The sequence below is a fragment of the Anas acuta genome, chromosome 1 (assembly GCF_963932015.1).
Source record: "Anas acuta chromosome 1, bAnaAcu1.1, whole genome shotgun sequence".
Taxonomy (NCBI): Eukaryota; Metazoa; Chordata; class Aves; order Anseriformes; family Anatidae; genus Anas; species Anas acuta.
This window is the reverse complement of record NC_088979.1, coordinates 8,203,823-8,228,194: the sequence shown is the minus strand read 5'-3', so window position 1 is coordinate 8,228,194 and position 24,372 is coordinate 8,203,823.

Below are 24,372 nucleotides of genomic sequence, written 5' to 3'. Positions count from 1 at the left end.
CAAATATCAGTAAGGACAAGGAGGGCCACTTGTTTGAAGGTGCAGGACCCCTCTGATTCAACACAGAAAATACAATCACATAACAGCTTATATTCCTCCTGGAAATCAGATGTATGTTTCTGTTGCTAACATTTAGCTTGTTTAACAGATGGTTTAGAAAATCGGATTTCATTTCCCAAGCTGAGGACATAAAGTGAGAAAAACAAAGATTTCCTTAGTCAGTAGCCAAGGACAGAACTCAAACATGTCAACAATTATCCAGTGGCTTTTAATCTGAGGACTGGATAAAGCTGCTTGCATGAACATTTGTGTGTTTGTGTGACCAAATTCAGAAAACCTTTCAACAATTTTGCCAAACTTCTCAACCTCAACAGGGGGTTGTTTGTCAAAATTGAGTGTATTTGACCCAGAAGAACAGATTGATCAGACCATTAATTTGTGATGCAAAGTGTGTCTTGAAAGCCCCAACGCTACCAGAGACAGACCAGGAGTCTGAATCTAAGTTGCTCCTTCCACTCTGAGGAAAGTGCCCTTGTCCCAGGACTATTGATTGTTCTGATGATCTGTCTCACATCTTTTATTACACACCCCAGAAGATGTCCATTTTATCCCTGATGCAGAATACAAAACATTGTAGATCATCAGCATTTGAAGTTGGTTGAAGTGAATGGTGAGGTCCAGAGTATGGTCAGTGGTGCAAAGTCTAGTTGGAGGCCAGTAACTAGTGGCATACCCTAGGGGTCAATATGGGTCCAGTCCTGTTTACCATTTTTGTTAATGATCTGGATGATGGGGCAGAGCGTACCCTCAGCAAATTTACAGAAAACAGAAAACTGGGGGAAGTGGCTGATATGCCAGAGGGTTGTTCTGCTATTCAGTGGGACCTGGACAGGCTGGAGAAATGAGCTGGTAGGAACCTCATGAAGCACAACACAGGAAAATGCGAAGTCCTGCACCTGGGTAGGAACAACTCAAGATAAGACATGGTGGGGGCCACACAGCTGAAAAGAAGCTCTGCAGAAATGGGCCAGAGAGTCCTTATGAACATCAAGTTGAATATGAATCAGCAATGTACCCTTTCCACAATGAAGGCTAACGGTATTCTTGGTTGCATGAGGGAAAGTATCAGCAGCAGGTCGAGAGAGGTGATCCTTCCTCTCAGCACAGGTGAGATACAGGTGGAGTATTGCATCCAGGGCTGGGCCCCCAGTACAAGAGAGACATGGACATACTGGAGAGAGTCCAGTGGATGATCGAGGGACTGGAGCACCTCTCCTGTGAGAGAAAGCTGAAAGAGCTGGTTCTGTTCAGCCTGGAGAAGAGGAGGATCAACAGGGATCTCATTGATACCTATAAAGGCCTGAAGGGAGGGTGTAGCCAGGCTCTTTACAGTGCCCAGTGCCAGGACAAGAGGCAATGAGCACAAAATGGAACACAGGAGTTTCCAGCTGAACATCAGGAAGCACTTCCCTGTGTGGATCACTGAGCACAGGCACATGCTGCCCTGTTGAGTCTCCTCCTTGGAGACCTCCAAAAGCCATCTGGATGTGGTCCTGGGCAGCCTGCTCTGGGTGTTCCTTCTTGAGCAGGGGTTGGACCAGATGGACCCAGAGGTGCCTTCCTGCCTCAACCATTCTGTGACTCTCTGATTTTCTGATTCACATAAGTGTGGGAATGTAATTGAGATGCTGACTCTCAGTTTTGACAACTGAGTACAAATTTTGAAATATTTGCGGTGAAACATTTGCCAGAAATATATCCTGCAAAACACAAACTTCCATAGCTCTCACTCACTTCATCAAGCCATGGAGAATACTATTTCATGCCCATAGCAGACATCTGCCAAGATGTGTCAATTTTTCATCAACACACTTCAAACTCTGCAGAAGAAAAGACCCTACCTTTGGAATAGACAAGTACTACTGAAATTGCTCTTTACACAAGGATGCAAACACCTGGAGAGTCTGCCTCACAGCCTAGTGTAACATGGATTGACTTCACTCACTGTAAGCAGGAGACTTAAAATTAATATTTGAACATTACTGCTTGTGAGCGAAAACAAACTGGCAGATCATGCCTGAGATGCTTTGCTAGGGCTGCTGAGATGAAACAAAGGAAGAACAAGGCAAGGTTTGACATAAGTATGATGTGTGTTGTTCTTGGGAGCTTCTCGAGAGAGAAGACCCTTTTAATGAAATAGCCAAGGTCAGAGATGAAAGACAGAGCTGGGTGACACAGAAGGAAGGCAGGAGCAGAGGTTTTAAACCACACCCCAACACTAATGGGTAGTCTTTTCATTAACCAAAGGTCTCCGTTGCCCCATGCAACCATGAGCACAGATGAGTCTGGACAGAAGCCTTCTTTCCAGGCAGTTCTGGCAGTGGTGCCAGACAGCTGGCTTCAGTAGAAATGTGAAATCAGAACTTTTGACAGAGTTTGTAGCTCTCTTCCATTACAAGTATGGGTTTTTATTAGTTTTGTTGTATTTCCAGCTTACTGTTGGATTTTCCACAATGCTCACACAAAAGTTCCAAGGACTGTCAAACTCAGTTCAAGATGCATTGTGCTCAGAGCAAGTCCCCCTAATGCCAACATGGAAGAGAATGGGACAAAAAATTATCCTGGTTTTGGCTAGATAGAGTTAATTTTCCTGCTAGTAGCTGGTAGGGTGTTGTGTTTTGGATTTAGGATGAGAATAATGTTGATAATACACTGATTTTTTAATTGTTGCAGAGCAGTGCCTACACCAAGCCAAGGACTTTTCAGCTTCTCCCTCTGTCCTGCCAGTGGGCAGGCTGGGGGTGCAGCAAGAGTTGTGATGGGACAGACCCAGAGCAGCTGACCCAAAGTGGCCAAAGGGGTATTCCATCCCATCTGATGTCATGATGAGCAATTAATATGGAGTAGATTACCAGAGTGTGGAGGGATCGCTGCTTGGGCATTGGGTGGACATTGGTCAGCGGGTGGTGAGCAATTGCATTGTGCATCACTTGTTTTGTACACATTAGCAGTACTATTATCATTATTAAGATTTGTTTTTCTTTCTTTTCTGTTCTAATAAACTGTCTTTGTCTCAACCCACAAGCTTTTACTTTTTTTCTGAGTCTCTCTCCATCCCACTGTGGGGGAGGGTGAGTGAACGGCTGTGTGGTGTTTAGCTGCTGGCCAGGTTAAACCACAACAAATTTCAGAGTTTCACCAGAGGTTTATATGCCTGTGTACTTACTCTGGAAAGAGGGAAAAAGTTCAGAGAGAACATTTGTATCCAGACATGTCATTCTCTGTTAAAACAACTTTGGGTTTAGATATCAGCATCCCTGCATCTGTAAGTTCAGCTGTTTGGAAGAAGATTTGTGTTAATATATACAAGTGTATACACATAAATACATATTTTCCCCATTTATTTTTGAAATGTAGATTTCCCACATACACAGTAACAGACCCAGAGAGTTCAAGGCTTTCCATGGCAGCTGCTTTTATTTATTTCTGTTCCAGCTTTGAAGGTGTTGGTGTCATCCTGATGAGAAATTGGAACTTTGGTGAAACTCTGAACATTTTAGTAGTTGGATAAAACTTCTTTTCACTTTAAATATGGGTCATGACCTATACACCTACTCATGCTATCTATAAGAATATGAAGGATGCTCATACAGGGATGCTCTGTGGTGGGAATTAGGTTCAAGTTCTGTCACAGGCACCTCTCTGCAACAGTTCCTAGGCAAGTATGATGCCAGCTCTAAGCACAGCACATGCAGCAATTTCCCCATCTGCTGCCCATATGGGGCGAGAGATTGACATGGGTTTGTTGACATATAACCTCTCAGATAGGCTGGCGCATGCTGCAGGTGTACAATACTTGAATCTGAGGCAGCCTACAAGAGTCCATGGCAGCCTACAAGTTGTGCATAGATGTGTAATTTGGGGTGAGTTTTTCAAAGTCTGCACCTGTCTGCCACCTATAGAACTGGGACAAAAGAACTTGTTTTCTCCATTCTCAGTGGTTGCAGACTAGGGGATTTTTTTGAGTCAAAGTTCACCTCTAACTGTGGGGTATATTTAAGGCTGGCAAGGAAATGTTTATCTTGCCCTGTGAAAATACTCACGGTTCACAAATGTTTCCAATCTTTCATCCAGGCAAAACAAACACCTTTCAAAGCAGAGGGGAACCTTGACTGCAACAACAGCCTCAAGGCTCTGCACTGAAAATCACACAGAGCAGATGGAAACTCCTTCTTAATGGGAAGATCATTTCTGTAAAAAAGCTGCTGTCAGGGAAGATTCCTTAAAAGCACTTGCTCTGCTCTTGGAGCATCTAGTAAAAGATATGCTATTTACCAATGCTTCCTGCTACTCTGCACCAGGAAAAAAACAAAGGACCTTCACTTTATAAGCATTCTGAGCTTTCACCGTTCACATGCTACTTCCCTTCAAAATCTGGAGAAAATTCTTTTCATAAGAAGATTCTGGGCCTTTGCTTTGTTGTGTTTCAGATACCTCAGGGGAGGGAGAAGGAAAAGGAGGGAGCCAGCAGGAGTCAGATGCAGAAACTACAAGCACAAGGAGCTTCATGCTGCAGCTCTCCTCCCTATGTTTGCCTCACAACTACTTGAATATATGATATTCCTTGCTCCTCTCTCCTGGGATGAATCTCCATGCTTGAAAAATCAATAAAGAAACAAGCTTTTTACAGGGCTATGCTCAGGCTAGTCAGCTGAAGAGAGACTGCTGGCCCTAGAGGTTGGGCTGTCTTGCTGTGTTAGATATTTTTCATTAAATCTCATTTGTACTATGCTATAACATCTATACTATTCCCAACTCTTTTGGCAGAAAGTATTAAGGGAACAGCAGAGAAGACAACAAAGGAGCATGATATGCTTAACTTATTTAATCTGTTTCTCCATGCAGGATTTGTCGGCCTCTCCAGGACCTGGAATTCACCTGAAATGAAAAATCACATGCAGACACTCCTGATGTTTAGTGAAGCCAGATCTTAATCTGACTTTCAAGTTTTTATCAGATTTTGACAATTTAGGAAAGATTGAATAATATTGTTTCTACTTTATATTTTTGTTTTCCTTCTTCTAACCTGTAGGAACAGCACTCACAATGGATAGACGAATGGAGTTTTTCTTCGTTGCTTGAGAAAAAAAAGCATTATCTGCAGCCCAAGTTACCCATCTGTATTTTATTAGAGCAAAGAGACAAAACTAAGATAGTTCATTTTCAGCCAAAATCAACACCCTTGAAAAATACAGTCCTGTCTGCCAGCTTAGTCATCCTGCATGTTGCCCAGTTGACTGGGTTCAGAGCAAAACAAAGAACTAAAAGGAATAGTGTGTGTTGCATTCGGATCTGTACCAATGACAGTAAGGGGAGCCAAAGAAAAAATGACTCACGCTGGGAAGAATTCCACCTGTTCTCATCCAAATTGCATTTCCCTGTCATGCTGGAAACAGCTGATGCACTGGTTCCCATGGGAATATTTTCATCTTGAACAATATACACATTCAAAACAAATTCCTGAGTCTGCCCTATTTACATTTATGTTTGCATTAAATGCTATATTCTAACCAGCACAAAGCCTGCTGCTGAATGAATGCTCCCCCCCTCCCCCAGACTTCAGCTCTGCTCTGATTTGTGAAGGAAATTAAGGGTAACTAATGTAAGAAAGGCATTTCCATCACCAGGACAGGGAAAACCATTGACAAGCCCCCCCATGGAAAGGGTTTCTCTGAGAAACAGAAACAAGGGGAAAGAAATGAATTTGCTTGAAGAGATATGGCTAAAACCCACAAAAATTAAAACAAAGCCATGTTGCATAAAGAAAGGCTCACAGGGTGGCTACAGTAATGGCCTGAAATGCACTACCTAAAGATATTTTACAGGTATTTCTTCCAGTAATTAAGAATCGATTATCAAAACACTAGTTGATTATGCATAAAAGAATGCATCAGAATTTAAAAATCACACAGCCCCTGGATCCCAGTGCCCACTACAACTGTCTCTTCCTATCCTGCCACAAAAAGAAAGAGAGATAGGCATGGACCATGGCCAGGCAGATTTACAGGCCCTTTTCGAAGTGACAGTGCTGTTCCTCCAGATGCCTCAGAATCACAGTTCTGTAGATGAGAATCAGTCCTGAATGTAGGGAGCAAATCAAAATTGCTCCCCTGCATTCCTTTGCCTTGGTGTGTGAGGGATGGTGAGGAATGATGTCCATAACTTGTTTCTGCATCATTCTGGATGAAGCAGCATGAGTTAAACAGTTAGACATGAGGCTGGGATTTATGGATATGTCACACAGACACATACAGGCAGATGTGAGCTTGCATTTCTGTGTTCTCAGCTAGACAAATATCAACAAGCTGAATAGTTACAAAGCTATTTTAAGAGACCTATGCTAATGTGGTTTCACTGTGTCAGGTCTATATCCATGCATCCATATATCCAGCATCTAGTTCTGATGCTGACACAGTTTTGTCTGTGACTGCTTCATCATATCTGCATTTCAGCCTATCTTCTACTTAAAAGATGTTTCAGGATTGAGGGCATGTTAAGGGATCCTGCCTCAGTGCTGGGCCCTGTTCTTATTCAGACGTTCTCAGAAGAGCTTTGGGTCTGCTTTCTAGCACAGCAAATATTGCTTCTGTTCTCAGGTATGCCTTTTATTCTTCTATTTGCAAAACAACAATGAATATTTCATCATTTGAAGCAGGGTTTATTAAAAAAATCTGTCATGTGAAATGTGTTTGTGAACTGGATTACTATTACAATGATTGCGAGGAAAGTGAACACCTACCATGTAAATGAAAAGTCCTCCTACTAGCTTCAGCTTCTATGCAGTTGTTGTTGCTACTGTTACATTGTCATTATTTATTCAAAACTTCAAGAAAATGAGGAAAATAAGCCCTAATGCGATGGAATGAATGGAAAAATAAAGGCTATTTTTCTATTTTCAAGTAATGCAAAACAGAAATATATTCTATTACTCCTCCATTTGCTGTTGATAGCAGAATTACTGCTTCAGTCCCAGCAACTAGAATACCACAGAAAGCTCCTACACGGTTGTTCTTCAAACAAAAGTTGTCATCCTTAGAAGTAAATCCGATGAGCCTTTAGGTTAAGGTCACAGAACTCTTTATAGCACGTTCATAGCATAGATTTGGGCCAGATGTTTGACATTTTTCTTGCCTGAGTCATGAACTGAGTGTCTGACTGTTGACCTATGTTTTGGAGTGAAAACGTCAAGAAATCCTTTGCGGTAACTGTAGTTTCCTGTCAGCTGGAAAAATGTTGGAAACCCTTTCTCATGAACTTCTGTCCCTCACTGGCTGTATTTCCTGTCCAAGGGCTTTCCAAGTGGGCTGGCATGGTGACAAACTTTTTGTCTACCTAATATACAATCACTGATTAGAGAAGAAGGGTATGCAAAGTGATAATTGGACAAACTATAAGGATTTTTTTTTCCTAGCTTAGTTTTTAAGGTACAAAGGCATGTGGCAAGAGAATACAATAATTGCAATTTGTATATCATTCAGACTAGTGCCCTTGGAGCAGTTATTAGCTAACATTCAATATTCCTTTTCTACTTGGCAGCATTTTGTATTTCATATGTACTTCAGCAGATTAGTTTTTCCGTGGTAAACAAGAGGAAAAAAAAAATAAATCTTGAGAGCATGAAACAGCCTGAGAGGTTGAATATTTATGTTGTCAGGACCTGATATGACCTTCATTAAAATCTACAGAAAGAATGAAGCTGAATTCAGTATGAGATGTATCTAGACTACAAGTTCTGTCTTCACCACTGTGTTTTCAATTATGAGGCAACAAAGGGCAAAGAGAGGAACTTTTAAACCAGTGGTTGTGCCATACTGTCAGTCTGAATCTCCTGCCCCATTACATTTTCCAACCATACTCAGTAAAGAGGCAAAGGAGCTAATGTGACTTGCTGAGGGGGGACTGCCACTTAAGTCACTTGCCTATGTTGAGCTCTTTCAGAAAAGGAGATCTGGACTGAATGCTTAGCCTTCTTTAAATGGATACACAAGAAGCAACAGAGTTAGAGATCTGCTAGCAAGTTGATCACATCCTTTATCTTGATGTTTTGAGGGGGAAAAGTTGGGTTTAAAAAGACCATGTCCAGGTCTGTGGTTGTGTAGAGTGTTTGCACAGAGAGCTGCACCGTGAACCTAGTCACAACTCATTTATGATCACAAATTTAATCACAAGTTGAAGTGGCTCAGGATCCTCACTGATAATGCCTATGGTAAGAAATTAGGGCACTAGTTTTTTCAGGATTTTTCTTAGGAGAATCTTAAACTTGGCTTCCTGAATAAAGCAGACACTATAATTTTGAAGGCCCTTTCCAAATGAACTGTTCTGTTCTGTTCTGTTCTGTTCTGTTCTGTTCTATTCTATTTCTATTCATGTGTAATGTTCACGATTTGAAGTGGTGTCTTAAAAGCCCTGTTTAAGTCCAAAAGAATACCCTGAAATGGATGGTGTTGCCAGGACACATTTTGCTTTATTATTAGGCCTTTTATTGAGGTTTTGCTCTTTGCTACACAGAGGACATTAGAAAGAGGATGCAGCTGATTGCAAGTCTATGTGAGTCCTTGAAGAACCCTCAGTGCTTCCTTTCTTAAAACATTCAGTCAATATTAATAATCCATCCACTTAGAATGATCTTTGTCATTTCTAAGCATTAGATTGGTATTTCTTAAGCCTGATGTTTACAAAACAAGATTTAGTGTATATGATGAGGAACAGTAGGAAAGAAATCCTCAGCTCTGATCTCCATGTGGCCACCAAGGGGTTGGTAGTGACATAGTAATGTTTTCCTTTCTGAAATGGTCAACAATATAAAGCAGAAACCATTGCTTCAAGGGACTTGTCCCAGTGTTGCTGCAGGCAGCAGCCTCTTTTCTTTCTGCATTGCTTTTTGAGCTAGAGAAAATCTATCAGTTCAGCTGATTTTAATAGTTGCTGATGTAAGGGCAAGCATACAAATTGGACTGTGTCTGAAAGGTTAGACAGCTTCATGGAGAAAAGAACTAAATGTGAGGTGACTGAGGCCAGGTGCCAAAACCATGTGTGTAACTAGCCATGGCAGTTTGTGCATCCATTCTGTGGCTGCAGGAATGTGCCCATAGTGAGCCAGGTGCTTCTACCCCTGATTTAACAGGAGGTGACAAAGACTGAAGTAATGTCAAGAGGGGGTGCAACATCACTGATTTTAGTGAGATTAAATGAGTTCTTGCGTGACTTGAGAAGGCTGGATGTAAAGTGAGACAGCACGATTAGATATAAAGTAAGGCATTAAGAAAAACAAAACAAAACAAAACAAACAAACAAAAAAACAGATAAATCATTGCCAGTATCAAAATGATGCTGTCAATGACAGAATAAGAGAGAGAAAACAAACAAACAAACAAACAAAAACAAACAAACAAACAAACACAAAAAAAAAACAGTACAGTATCTTGGGAATCTACCAGCACTAGCTTGAGGTGGAAAGGAGGACTGAAAAATTCCAGCCTGTACTCCACATTCCAGTGCATCATTGTAGCTCATTTAAACCTTCTGCAAATGCAGAAGATAACAAAATACCATTTTGATAATTCAGGTTGATCTCTCAGACTGTATCTGCTTCCTGGTCAACTCAAACTCCCCAGTGCTTGCTATAATTACCTGCTGTCCCTCAGCCATGGCTGTGAAGATACATTGAACAAGCTATACTACGAACAAGCATTGGAGCTTAAGGCATATAGCTGGTGTATATGACACAGTGGTAGCTAAGGAGTTACTACAAAGCATGAGAAAATGGTCCCTCAGTTGTCAAGTAGTAAATTATCCACTTTGGAGTAGAGCTACTGTTATTTTGGCTTGTGGAAGGCGTTTTAAGATGTCTTGACCTGGGACAAGTTAATGGCAACCTCCTAACTGCTTATGATTTCTTGGCCAGGTAGCAAACTATTTGGACTAGAAACAGTATCTTTTAGCTAGGTATTCCGTAATGCCTGGCACAATAGATTAAGATTATTTAGGCACAAGCACAGTATAAACAATAAGTATAATGTTGTAAATAAATAAACACTCATGGCACAAAGAAGTAGAAAGTAATTTTTGCGTTTCATTTTCCAATTGATTTACTAAGACAGTAAAAATATGTGGGCAGGGAAAAGATTTTATAGAGTAAGACATCACTTGCTTCATCAAGCAAAACTAGGCTTGCCAAACTGAAGGCACAAGTAATTCATAATTAATCCTGAACTAAGTAAAGACCCTTTACTTAAAAATCAGCTAATGAAAAATCTTTCACCAATTTATGTAAAAATAATTCAGTGCCTGAATGTTTGAGTGAGAGATGTTTTCCTTTTGGGAAAAGCTTTTCCCTTCTCTCACCTGAAATAACAGATTTTTTCCAAACATTAACACAGAGAAACTTTTCTGTGATGGTGCTTTGAGCCCACAGCACTTTCAATGAAAACAATCATGAGATGTAACCTCCCTCTCCAGTGAAAGCCTCAACCAATGCACCCAGCAGGTGGTATAAGACACAAGCTGTCCCCAGACTGTCACCTGGAATGTGCATTGTTAGAATTTTGTAGACAAAAAACCTGCCTGTCGCTTGGGAAAATCTTTTTACTTCCATTAGTGATACATTATTCTGTATAAACACAAGCACTCTCCCTGTGCACATACAGCTTTCTAGGCCCCTCTGCTGAGATGTAGCTAAGAAACTATTTTGTAAAATATGTATGTCCCCTTCCCATCCACCTCAAGTATGGATTCCACATGCATGGATTTCATTATCATACAGACCACGGGCTCATGTCACAACTTTTGCTGCCATCTTAGAACCATTACAGAACCACAGGATCACAGAATGGCTGAGGTTGGAAGGCACCTCTGAAGATCATCTAGTCCAACCCCCCTGCCGAGCAGGATCACCATGTGCTTAGATGATCTCTGACCCTATCCTCTTTGATCAAGGGAAAGTCCTCCTCTCCCTGGACTTCATCTCTTGTCTCCAGGATCTGAGATTCCTGAGGGTTGATCTTAGCAGTAAAGACTGAAGCAAAAAAGGCATTGAGCAAATCTGCCTTTTCCATATCTTTTGTCACTAGGGCACCCACCCCATTCAGCAGTGGGCCAACATTTTCCCCAGTCTTCCTTTTTCTACTGATATATTTGAAGAAGCCCTTCTTGTTGTCCTTGACAATCCTTGCCAGATTTAATTTAAAATGGGCCTTGGCCTTCCTTGTCGCATCCCTGCATATTCTGACAGTGGCCCTATATTCCTCCCAAATGTCCTGTCCCTTTTTCCACATGCTGTAGACATGTGGAAAAGCTTGATTTATAGCAGGCATGGTTCATCTCTGTTCCAAGCTCCAGCACAAATCCACAGATACCAAATGATTTTGCAGGTATAAAGCTGAGATGTGATGATCAGCATGGAGAGCTCGAGTTTGGGAAGTAAAGGAAGAACTCTCCAATGGCTGGATCTTGGCCAGTCATCCGCTGGTGTGGAGCCAAAGCTCAGACCTTCCAGCTATTTATTTCCCGTGTCCCCAAAACGGAGATAGTGACTGTGGATAGGAAGGTGAAGGAGAAGAAGGAAAGGAAAGCAGAAAACCTCCAATTCTTCTGAACAAATGTTCAGGACATACTGCAATCACATTTCTTCTAACAAAAATAACCTGGTAGTAATGTGCTTTTCAATGCAAGGAATATCATTGTAAAGAGAGGGTGTGGGAGCAATACATTAGCTGTATATGAAAGAGAAGGGTTGGCAGCAGAGGACATCTAGTGGTGTTTGGCTGTAAATTGCAAGAACAAACAGGAGTATCAGTTTGTGCAGTATTTTTTTGGCAATGCTGGCTCCCAGAGTAAGGTTGTTGTGTTCAAGTGCTGCGGCAGCAGCTGTGTGCCTTCAGAAAGCACTTGAATTCCTGCTCTTTGCAACTCAACAACACAGATCTGCATTGCACAAAGATGAGGTATTCAGGTACATAGTCTAGGAGCATAATTATAATTTATATACACATGTAAAGATGGAGGAAATCTACTACAAGCTTGTCTTAATGCAGCTATGAACTAAGCTTATACAGGTGTGTGAACATGATCACTTATAGCCTTTACTTACAAGAGTATAATGCTGAGGTGTATCAGAAAAATAAATATATTTTATTATCCATCTATAATCTATTTGTCTGTCTGTCTGTCTATCTATCTATCTATCTATCTATTTTTAAAAAATGCAGTTGAAAAGGAAGACAAGGAGAACCATTGAAAAATCTGTCTCTTTTGTTGAGCAAAAAAAAAAAAAAAAAAAAAAGCATACCTTTGGCAGGAATTTTCAGCATAGTAGCCTCCCTGGCCTTGATCCAGCAAAGCACTGAAATCTAAGGTTGAAGTTAAGCATTTACTTACAAGCTTTGCTGGACTGGGGCCAGAATGCTGACTACTTTGCACAGCCATATCTCAGGACCATTTGTACAGTAAAGAAAAATAACATCAGTCTCCAGAAGTTCCAACTGTGTTCTGAGAATTTGTGCATTTCTCGACTCCTGGAAAATCAATTTGATTGCTGAGCAGAAACCAATCAGTAGGATGAAATCCAATGCATAAGGCAAACTGTTTGGTGTAGTTAACACTGTGAGACTGTGCAGTTTTTAACTGAACATCCAGCCCTGTAAACTAGAACTTTTAAAATTACCTTGTTGCAGAAGACAAAGACAATTACGTAATTCTATGATTGCCCAAATTGTCAAAACTCATATAAAAACATTTTTCTTGCAGTAATATATTTCCTTTCTTCATTTCCAAGCAGAGGACTTTGCATCTGTCTTTGCTGAATTTTGTAAGGTCGACCATTGGAGGAATGGTCGACCCATTCCTCCAGCCTGTCCATGTCTTTTTTAACAGCAGCCCAGCTCTCAAGTGTACCAGCTGCTCTTCCCCTCACTGTCCCTCAGTTTAGTGCCACTTGTAAAATTGATGAAGTGTGTTTTATCTCCTCTTCCAGGTCATTGATAGCAATATTAAAAAAGGACAGTACAAATTTCTGATTAACTCCATTTATAATCAGCTTTCAGGAAGAGCACAAATCCTTCATCAGAACCCTTTGAGATGGACAGCCCAGCTAGCTTTTCAGCCCAACATAAAAATCCACCTAGTCAGAGCTTAATAACCTGGCTTGGAAACAGGGATGCTGTAGCAGATTATGCCTAGGCCTTGCTAAGGTTAAGGTAGGCAACGTCTATCATTCCTTCTTCATCCACAGGTCTATGTGTGTCATCTTAGGAGGTAGAAATGGTTTACCCTCGGAAAACCTACATTGACTATAAAATATGTGACCTTACTCTACTGTCTTACTACAAGTAAACGCTAAGTCACTTAGATCAACAGAGTACTATTACAATATGCTAAATTCAATTTCTTCTTGTTATTGACTTGGTAAACAAAGGAAGAAGTGACACAACATCAGGCTTTGGTGGGAGTGAGGCATTTTATATCACTTATACCACGCTGGTGACTCTTAAGCATGGCTGCAGTCTCTTCAGCTGAATGTTTTTATCTCATCAGAGCTGCTTTTTAATATGCCTGATATTGTGTGATGTGAGATAGTAAACAAAAATTTCCTTTCCTTTTTAGCTCCTGAAAATAAAGAACACAAAAAGATCAGTAGGGGAAAACTGGAATCATGCCTCATAATTTTACAAAATGAGGCAAATCAATGGTTATTTATTTATGTTTCTGGAGAGAAAGAGAGCACCACTTTTTTTGCTTGCTGGTTTTCTAACATAACTTCTGCATAGTAAGACTGAATGTAAATATGAGAAGTCCACTGATGTCTGACACATCTCCCTGTCACTCATACACTTTCCCTCAAGAAGACCTCACCATGACAGAAACAATAGTAGTTAATTTTACGTTGTAAGCACTGGTGTCTAACTTGGGAAAACAAAACAAATGAAACCCAAAACAAAATAAAACACAAAACTCCACAACTTTATTACCATTTCTTCCTTTCTGTCCTATACACAAAACTCTAGCTATTCCTGTGCACCATGGGAGGTTTTTGCTGCTTCAGTTGGAGCACAGCTTCACAAGCAGTAAATGTCCTAAATGAGCTGAAACTTCTACCCTAGGGCAAGGTGGGAATGAACAAGAGAGGTCTGGGGCAGGACCTTCTAAATATGATATGACCGGAAAAGACCTTTGATTATTATTTTTTTTTTTTTAAAGACCATGATTTTCCTTCTCCCTTTTGCTCTGGGGTCCTCAGCAGAACTAGACCTCATTAACAGAAAGGAGGGCTGATTGAACTGGCCATGCTCTGGGTTGACAGAAAACATCGAAATAGAAAATTTGTGATTAACCAGTGAGTTGGTGGCAGGGCAGGAGTACACCCAGAGAGGTTTTGGAGTCTCCATCCCTGGGGATACTCAAAACTCACCTGGATGCCATCCTGCACAACATGCTCCAGGTGATCCTGCTTGGCAGGCAGTTGGATGAGATGATCTCCAGAGGTCCCTTCCAACCTCAACCGTTCCGTGATCCCATGGCCGTCCGAGGGCTGTTGTGCTTCAGCACCCTGGCCAGCACCCAGCCATGGGTGACCAGCGGCCGTGCCACATGTGGCTGCTGTGGGGCTCTGCTGGGCACGGTGCTGCCAGGGGCTGCAAACACGCCTTGTCTGCCGACTTTGAGGAAAGGAACAAGAGTACACAGCCCTCAACATGAGGCGAACATTTCTTAGGTCTCTTCCACAAAATCTGCAAAAGCCCTGGCCTTTAGGTGAAGGGTGGAAGAGGATTTGGATGCATCTGTTTGTGGGTCTGGGCTATGCTTTTCGTGCTGGGGAGGAAATGTTGCTCAGCTTTTTGAACATTGAGATTTGACCTGGCTGAAAAGAGAGTTGTTTATGTGTCTCTAGCCTCAGTCATTTCTTGGCTTGTGTTAAAAGCGCTCACAAATCTCTTAGGAAATGTCAAGTTACTTTCCTGTGACATTTCAGACTTTTTCTTTCCTCTCTTCAGCTAACAGTGGCTTATTATTGTTCGCAATGCTTTTCAAGAGAAAAATAAATATCCAAAAGCAAAACCAGAGTGAACTTCTTAGGATGAGATAATAAATAGATGTCAGGAATTCATGACTTTCCAACCCATTACATGCAATTAAATGGGTGAGTATGAAAGAAGAGAAAGGTCTGCAAAATGGGAGATGTCACAGTCACAGAGTGGTTGGGGTTGGAAAGGATCCCTGGAGGTCATCTGGGCCAACTCCCCTGCTCAGCAAGGCCACCTACAGTAGGCCTAGGAGATCCTGAAGTGCTGGGGAGCCTGGAGCAGGAGAAGAAGAGGGATGAGACTATAACCAGTCCCCAGCAGCAACTGTGGGATGTGGTAGTTTCATACCAAGGGGCAGCTGAACTCCACCATGCCACTCTCTCACTCCCCTCCCCAAAAAAGAGGAGGAGGAGAAAATATAGTGAAAAAAAAGGCTCATTGGTTGAGATAAAGACAGGGAGATCACTCACCAATTAGCATCATGGGCAAAACAGACTAATCGTAGGGAGATTAATGCAATTTACTGCCTACCGATAAGACTAGAGTAATGAGAACTAAAAGCAAACTAAAAACACCTTCCCCCCATCCACCCTCTTCCACCTCCTCCCCCTGAGTGGTGCAGGGGAACAGGGAATGGTGGCTGCGGTCAGTCCCTGACACTTCGTCTCTGCTGTTCCTTCACAGTCACTCTCTGCCCCTGCTCCATGTTGGGTCCCTCCCACGGGATGCCATCCTGAGGACAGGATGGAAGTGAGGACCTCCACCTGTGTGGCAGGCAGCTGGAACGAACACCACAGCCACCCCCATCTGCCACACCTGTAAGGCAGTGGCATTGAATGCATCCCCAGACCTGTGGGGTGGCTGTGAGGACACAGCTCCCTCAGCTCTGGTGGCAAGGAGAGGATCTGGTACCAGGCAGGTACAGAGGATGGGACACGGTCCCATGGAGCAGGCCAGGGCTGTGCCACTGCCCCCACTGCTGCTGCTGCTGGGGGGCCCAGGGCCACGGAGCTGGGGAAAAGCTCTGGATGAAGTCTTAGCCCCAGTCCTGACCTGGTGGGGGCTGAGGTGAACATGCCTGCCTGTGTGGGGTGCTCAAGGTGGCAACTAGAAGATTAGAAGAGGTTAAAAAATAACAATCAACAAAAGAATTAACAATTTATTCCTTTTTAATTGTTATTATTTTTTCTTTTTTAAAATTTAAATCAAAGCCTTATCTGTATTTTTGTAAAAAAATCTGCTTGAAACAGAAATTTGGATGGGAGCAAATTGGTTTTGATTTGCTTGTTTGTTGGGAAATTCTAGCATGTCCTTTGGCAAGAGCTAGATGCCTCATATTCATTTTCCCTTTTTTCATTGCTGGGCCTTGGCATACTTACATATTCACTGAATGCTGCGTTACTGCAAGATGATAAGAGCCGGCACTCTCAGCTGCCTGTGCTGCCTTCTCCCCCATGCATTCATAGAATCACAGAATTATTTAGCTTGGAAAAGACCTCCAAGATCACCAAGTCCAACCATCAGCCTGCCCTCCCAAGTTCCATCACTAACCCATGTCCCTTAGTGCCACGTCCACATGTTTCCTAAATACCTCCAGGGACTGGGACTCCACCACTTCCCTGGGCAGCCCATTCCAGTGCTCGGCCACCCTCTTGTGAAGAAATTCTTCCTGATATTACCCCACAAAGAGCATGAGCAACTTCTGAGGTAAAGATGATGAGAAAATCACCAGAGTGAGTGAACCTGCCCTAACTCCTCTGAACCTGCCTGAACTGCCTATCCAGCAGCCTTGATCTCCATCACCACCCACCTCCTCAGCTGCTTAATTACAGCACTGCTGTTGTAGTTTTATCTAGAGAGATTCCTTTAGCAGGAGGCCTGGGGTGTTTAGTATTTTCCTCCCTCATTCAGCATTAACTTCATTCTCATCTCCTCTTCTGTCCCCATAAGCTACCTGCAAAAGATGGAAGCATTGCTATTGCCATGCATTTATCCCCCAGCCACGTATGTTCAGCTTTGAGGATAGGGGAGCAGTGTCACGGATCTCCACAGTCCCAACTCTTTCTCCTTCTGATGCCCCACAGCTGGAGGTACTCAAACTGTCAAGATCTCACAAATAGGCATCTGTGCTAGTTTAGAGTTTGATCTCTCTCTCCAATCAGTTTGGTTTCCTTCTTTCAAGGAAGCAGGAAATATTTTGTGATCTTCACTGAGGAAAGCACAGCTGAAATGTCTTTGTGGTCCTTATATCTACTGCCTAGAAAGAGGCAGCAATAAAATAGCATAATTATTGTAAAATATAGCTGTGGTGGTTGGAGATATTTTTACTCATAATTTAGGAAGCATATAGAAAGATAAGAGCCATATACTTATTTCCAGGACTAAGATTTCAGTAGCCCGAAAGTGAAACGTCTCCCAAGTAGGTTTAATTGTGGACTCTCAGGGCAAGTAATTATTGCTACTGTTCCAACTGGAAAAAGGCATAAAATATACACAATATACACTGTTACAAGAAATAGCACTGAAGTCTACCAAAAGTGTTAATGCTGATGGAAAAAAGAGACTTAATAGTAAAAAAGAAAAAAGAACAACTTTTGGTCCATCCTATGGCTGTAGATTAGAAGCATTTCTGCTGAATGAAATAGCTGGGGTGACACCATGAGAAACCAGGACAAGGCCACCAACAGTGACATACTAGAATATAGCAGAAACTTGGTAGCAGAAAAAAAAAAAAAAAAAAGAGAGAGAGAGAGAGAGAGAGAGAGAGGAAATGCTTTCCCATGAAACACATTGAGATCTTTCATGTTTTAAAGTAACAACCCAATTTTGAGAATGCTTGTGGACTTACGTTCTGTTGTTCATATCCTGAATTAATGTTCTGCTGCCAAGAACGTGAATGAGATAAATACACCATTGACAGCTGCTGTGAGCATCAGACACACATAAGCAGTATCTGTTATATACAGTTATCAGCCTGTCAAGTCCTAGTAGAACAGATCATAGGTCCGCTGGACACCATAAGAACTCAGTGCAATTCACCTAATAAACCGAGTGTAACGGTGTTGTTTTAACTCTTTTCTTTCTGCTGCATATTCTAAAAAGCGCTTTGTGTGTTTTTTATATCAACAGGTCTGTCAGAGCATTGTGATTTGGGCAGGAAGAAATCAGATGCCATGGAAAAAGTGTTCTCAGAGGCTGGTCAATGGAGAAACATCCTTTGGACCCTGTGGCCTGTGTCCACCACAGACACACACCTTTAGGACAGAGGCAGCCTGTGCTAACAGCATACATAGGAGCCCAAATGTTTTTGTGGTCCTAGGGCCATGGCTGTGTCCCTAGCACTTCATTTGTTAGCTTTAGTGGCTCAATGTCAGCTATCCCAAGTCCTAAGCTAGTGGAAAAGCCATAAACTGTCCCTCCTTCATTTACATGGATTTATTTTTAGAATTTTGTAGATCTTAGAAGTTTTCTCTTCTGAACAGTGCCACAAATACTCTCAAAGTTATCACTATAAGCACTGTGATCCTGCATACTGGCAAAATGCTAATGCACAGGGATATGGTTTCATGTCTTTATTTTTATTACTAAAAACATATCTTAACATTGTTAGCTGCTTATAACTGCGTGTGTTCACCCTACAGTCTCATTTCTAATGACAAATATTTAACATTCAAATTTATGTTTCTGTCTTATGTGTCTAAAACATCTGCTCCATTTGTACCACCAGTCTACCAAGGTATCAAATTCAAGATAACACATTATATTTCCTCATACCTAATAAGCTTTTGCAATCTGAATTACTTGCTTAATGTGTGGAGGACTAGTTGTCCATTAATAAGGGCAATGTTCCCCTAACAACCTTACCTTTGCTTTTCAAGAATGTCTCCCACTTAACTATGCAAAAGAATTGCAGAGGTATAGCTTGCTTTCATCATAAAGATGTGTGTGACGTTTATTTGGATGACCACTGTAGATTCAGAAATAAATTCAATATTAAAAAAAAATAATAATGAAAGCATAGATTAAAGTTTCATATAGTATTGCAGATTAATTAAGTAGAATTATCTGTTATGTTCTACATATTTTGTAAGAAAAAATAAAAAACACACATTCAGACTCAGCCATAGACTTACGCTTTTCTTGAGTTTGTTTGCAGAGGAGGTAGGAAAAATCTGATTTTAGATGAAGAAGCTATCAAATAAACTAAATACTGGGCTAGGCTAAAATAAAACAAAAAGGCTGAGTAAATAAATTATATATATATATATATATATATATATAAAGCAAGTCGCAGATGATTTAATTGGCTGGGAAGAAATCTAACTAGATGACACTAGAGACTTCTGTGGAACAAACAAATTTGCACAGTCAGACTGCACAAATTACCTTGAGAAAACTGCAAAGCCTCTGATCATCCTCAGCTTGCTTTACCATTTATTCACAATTTCCAGTCTCAGAGAAGCAAACACTAGTAATCTCTGCTCCATCAGAATTGTCAGATGAACCAGACATCTCTACATATGAGAATTTTACAGGTCCACACTACCTTTTGTAAAAAAAAAGTTTGTGAGGAGCAGGGACCTGCCTGATTCTTGTACAAACCAAATCACAAAATTACAGAATCACAGAATGGTTGATGTAGAAAGGCACCTCTGGGTCCATCTGGTTCAACCCCTGCTCAAGCAGGGACACCCAGAGCAGGCTGCCCAGCACCATGTCCAGGTGGTTTTTGGAGATTTCCAAAGAGGAGACTCCAGAGCCTCTCTGAGCAACCTGTGCCTGTGTTCCAACATCCACACAGCACAAAAATGCTTCCTGATGTCTAGACAGAACCTCCTGTGTTCCAGTTTGTGCCCATTGCATCTTGTCCTGGCTCTGGGCACCACTGAACAGAGCCTGGGTCTGTCCTCACTGCATCCTCCCTTCAAGTGTTTACAGACATGGATGAGACTCCCCTGAGCCTCCTCTTCTCCAGGCTGAACAGCCCCAGCTCTCTCAGCCTCACAGCAGAGTTGCTCCAGGTCCTTGATCACTTTGATGACCTTTTACTGGGCTCTCTCCACTATGCCCAGGTCTCTCTTGTACTGGTGGGCCCAGCACTCCACATGTGGTCTCACCAGGGCCGAGCAAAGGGGCAGGATCATCTCCCTCGGCCTGCTGGCCATGCTTGGCCTCATGCAGCCCAAAATACCCTCAGCCTGCTTAGCAACTAGGGCCCATTGCTGGCTCACGTTTAGCCTGGTGCCCACCAGGACCCCCAGGACCTTTTCTGGGAGCTGCTGCCCAGTTGGGTGGCCCCCAGCACGTCCTGGTGCCTGGGGCTGTTCCTCCCCAGGGGCAGGGCTTTGCACTTCCCTTTGAGGATCTGCATGGAAACCAAACAAGAACAAGCAGAATCAGCAGTCTGGCTGCACTCAGCCTGAACAAAGGAGACAATTTCCCTGCAATTGAGCAGACTGAAATCTAAGTCTTAAACTGATGGCCTGAGAGTGTAGACACATCCCAGGTTATGTGAGCAAGCTTAAGGGACTAGAGTCACTGCAGAACCTCCATGGTGGTTCCATCTCTCCCCATTTCCTTTGCCAGTGCTGCAAAGATTGGATACATCCCTGTAGGATATGTGAAAGTGGGGTGGAAGATGCCAGCTAGTTCATTTCCCACTTCTGCTTGGAAATGCCAGAGTCAATTTGGGGATGATATCTCAGTGTTTCCTGCCTCACCTGGAAATTAAATATGAACAAGTAATTCCACAAACAGGAGAAGTGATGGTGCCTGCCTCCCTGTGACCTTTCATCTCCTGTTTGGATGACTCTGCAACCATGAATGTGAGCTTTGTTTCAAGCTTTTCCTGCAGTGTGGATTTTTTACTATTCATCCTGCCAGAGGCGAGCCCTTATCCTTATGCAAAGAGGTGAGATAGATAGACATGTAGGCTCAATGAACTCCAGGCAGTGGGGAATCACACGCACAAAGATCATAAAAAGAGCAAGAAAGTAGTCGATGTAGAAGTACAAGCTGTAATAATAACACTCTTCAGATATTTTGCTTCCACAAATTCCCTGTAGGAGCAAAGGGACCCTTTGCTTCATTTTTATTTTCCTCATTGGCATGGGTGCCTTTGGGGTTATGCTGGACATGCCACAGCTTTACTCCTGTTTGGCTAATTTTACTGTTGTATCTGGTGCTGTACCTGGAAAGAATAGTTTAGAAGAAGCATGTGAAAGGAAATATTTGGAAACACAGATTACTGGAAAAGTGTATCTTTGGTTAGGATTTAGTAAATATGGGTGACAGATGTTAAGAATGACATATTACAGCAGATGTTCTATGTATGTAAGGAAAAGGAAGCTTTAAGGTTATAGCACAGTGAATGTATTTGCTAACCTTTCTGGCAGGTGCTGAAGGGAGATATATACAGGAAAATGTAATTTCCATAAACTTTGGAAAGAGTAATCACCCTGCAAGCTTGGGTCAGATCCTCATCTGACATGAACTGATGTCACAGATGTAATTCCACTGGACTCAGTGCAATTATCCTGATCTATACCAGCTAAAGATATCACACCTACCCCTATATGTAATTCGTTTTCCTAATTAAAATTTAAATTAGAACATAAGGCATGTTCAGCATTACTTATTCCCTCATTTTAATTGACAGTAGTACAGGATACCATAACCTTAATTTCCTACATTGAAAGTTACAGAATGTAGCTGAACACAGCATATGAGGGGAGGAGGAATTGTTCTTGATCAGTTTGCAATTTTTATTCTCAGCCACTTAGGAATTAAAATCAATTATGAACAGCCCAAAGGGCTCTCAATCAATATAAGCCAGGATAAAGCTTGGAGTAGGTTTGATAGGATCAAGATGATAATAACCTCCTGTGGGTCTTGGAAAAATCAAATTGTTAGAACCTACAAATAATTATAAGTCTCTAAATCAAATCCATTCCCTTTACATTTTTATAATGTACCCCAGTGATCTTGTTAACTCATGTGACCTGCAAAGAATTTAAAGAGTAATTTTATAGGCATTTGAAACTTTCAATGCTGCCCAGAAATATACAGAGAAAAAGAAAACTTTTCAAAGCACTTGAGTGACTTCATCTTCCAAATTACATTCTCAAAAGTTCATGCTCCTAAGGAGCATAAAACAGACAGAAAGTAGCAGATCTTCTGGTGCTGCACACCTTACCACATCTGAGCTGAGCCTAGAAATCCCCCGTGCACTTGACCAACCAGCAAAGAACACGTTGCCATAAACCACCAAGAGAATAGCTTGGGTAGTTATAACTGTGTGACCATCCGTTGAGTTCCACAGTGTACTGGGTTTACATGGCAAGGGTTTGCTAGCAGGGGGGCTGCAGGGGTGGCCTCTGTGAGCAGAGCCCAGCAGCTTCCCCATGTCAGAGCAGAACCAGCTCCAGACAGCTCCAAAATGGACCCACTGGTGGCAAGAGCTGAGCCAATAATCGATGTTGTTTGTGCCTCTGGGAGAGCAGATTTAAGAAAGGGAAAAGAACTGTGCAAAAGCAGATGGGAGAGAGGGGCGTGAACCAGCCTTGCAGCCACCGAGGTCATAGAATCATAGATGGTGTTTGAGCTCCCAGTAGAAAATCTCTCCAAGCCGTGCCAAAGGGCGAAGGCACCACAGAAGAAATAGATGCCAACATAAATGGAAATAAGAAGAGACTCTAACTGTCCCTGGGGTTGGAAGTCAGCTGCTGAGAAAGCAAGGGGCAGAAAGTTGTTACAGCAAGGGGAAAGAACTGCACTGTAAGGGCTGCAAAGGGGCTGCGGGGCTGTTCCTGCAGCTTCTCCTTCTCCTGGCACTGGGGTGGGAAAGGAAGGGCTCCCTCAGTAGTAATTTCACATCTCTCAGTGCCCTCATCATAAGCTGCAATTTGGACGTGGTTTCTGAGAACTGTTAAGAGAAGAATGTAATGTACTGGCGGCTGCTGGAAGTGTTTTTTTTGCTTGTCATTTTAGACTCAAGATGATTTTTCTACTGGTTCTGAAAAAAAGGTTTTCTGATTTCTGATGCCAAGCAGATTTCCTCATCTCATTCAGTGGAAAATTCTGTCTTTTTCATCACTCACAGACCACAAAACAGGTGATGCCTGGAAATATCTCCAAAGCAATAATTGAACACTTCTTAATCTTGCATACTTGAGGAGATAAATTGGAAAAGCTTTTTCAATTTAAAATGCTCTGTTTACTCTTGCATAGGACAGCAATGATTGCTCATACCAGAAATTACCAGAAATTCCAAACTTATTTTTGAACTGTAGCGTTCTGTTCGTCTGCTCTCTAACAGTTCTTTCACCTTTACCATTGTAAATTTCTCCCCTGCAAGTTTGATTTAATGATACTCGCAATTACTTTTTATCTTTGCACTAGGGATTACACTCCAAAGATATTTAGGAACTTAAAAGGCAGATAGGAAGGACATAAAATCTTTCTTCCAAGGTGCTTTTAAAAATCCTGCTAGGCAACCCCATGTTTCTTTAGGCATGCAGATACCTTACAAAATCTGGGTTGACCCTTTAGAAAAATAGGCTCATGGAAACTTTAGTTGATTAAAATGTGCTATTAGATATCTACTGTCATCCACAGAGGCCGCTAAGGGACCAGTCTCAAACATCTTGTAGCTAGAATAGCTAAGAGATTGTTTTCAGGTGAAAAATATATTCGAATTTTCCTGCTTCCTTTGGGAATCTATGAGTCTGAACTACCTCAGTGAAACTAATTATTTTTTCCTGTAATTCATCCTAAAGTTTCCTTTGCATAACTTCATCCTATTACTCACAGTCTTACCTCATGGCCTATCGTCCCTCTGAAATTCAAAATTACATGCGCCTGTATGATAGCTACTTTCTGTGTTCCCTAGCAGTGCCATTAAATTTTGATATACATGGCTAAATTTTGAAAATCTTTTTGTTTTTATAAAAACATTGTTGTGTCGCTAATATGCAATTAATTGCTGATGTATTGCAAATGCCTGATAAGAGAAGATAGGAAAGAGCTCCAAATGAAATCAAGTTTATTAATGTCTTTCAGTTGCTCTATTGCCACCAACTGAACAGTGTATTAACCTGGACTGCTAAGTCAGTATTGCAACCAAGCTGTGATAGAAATCCACACAATTCTAAACAAATCAACAAAAAACCCCACCTTGTAGATGGTCTGATATAGTGTTTAAAAGAGGCTAGTCGACACATTCCCCTTCCTACACTCCATTTGCCTTAATTTTCTAGCATGAGGGCATTATCTTTTATTTTCCATGGCATTTCTT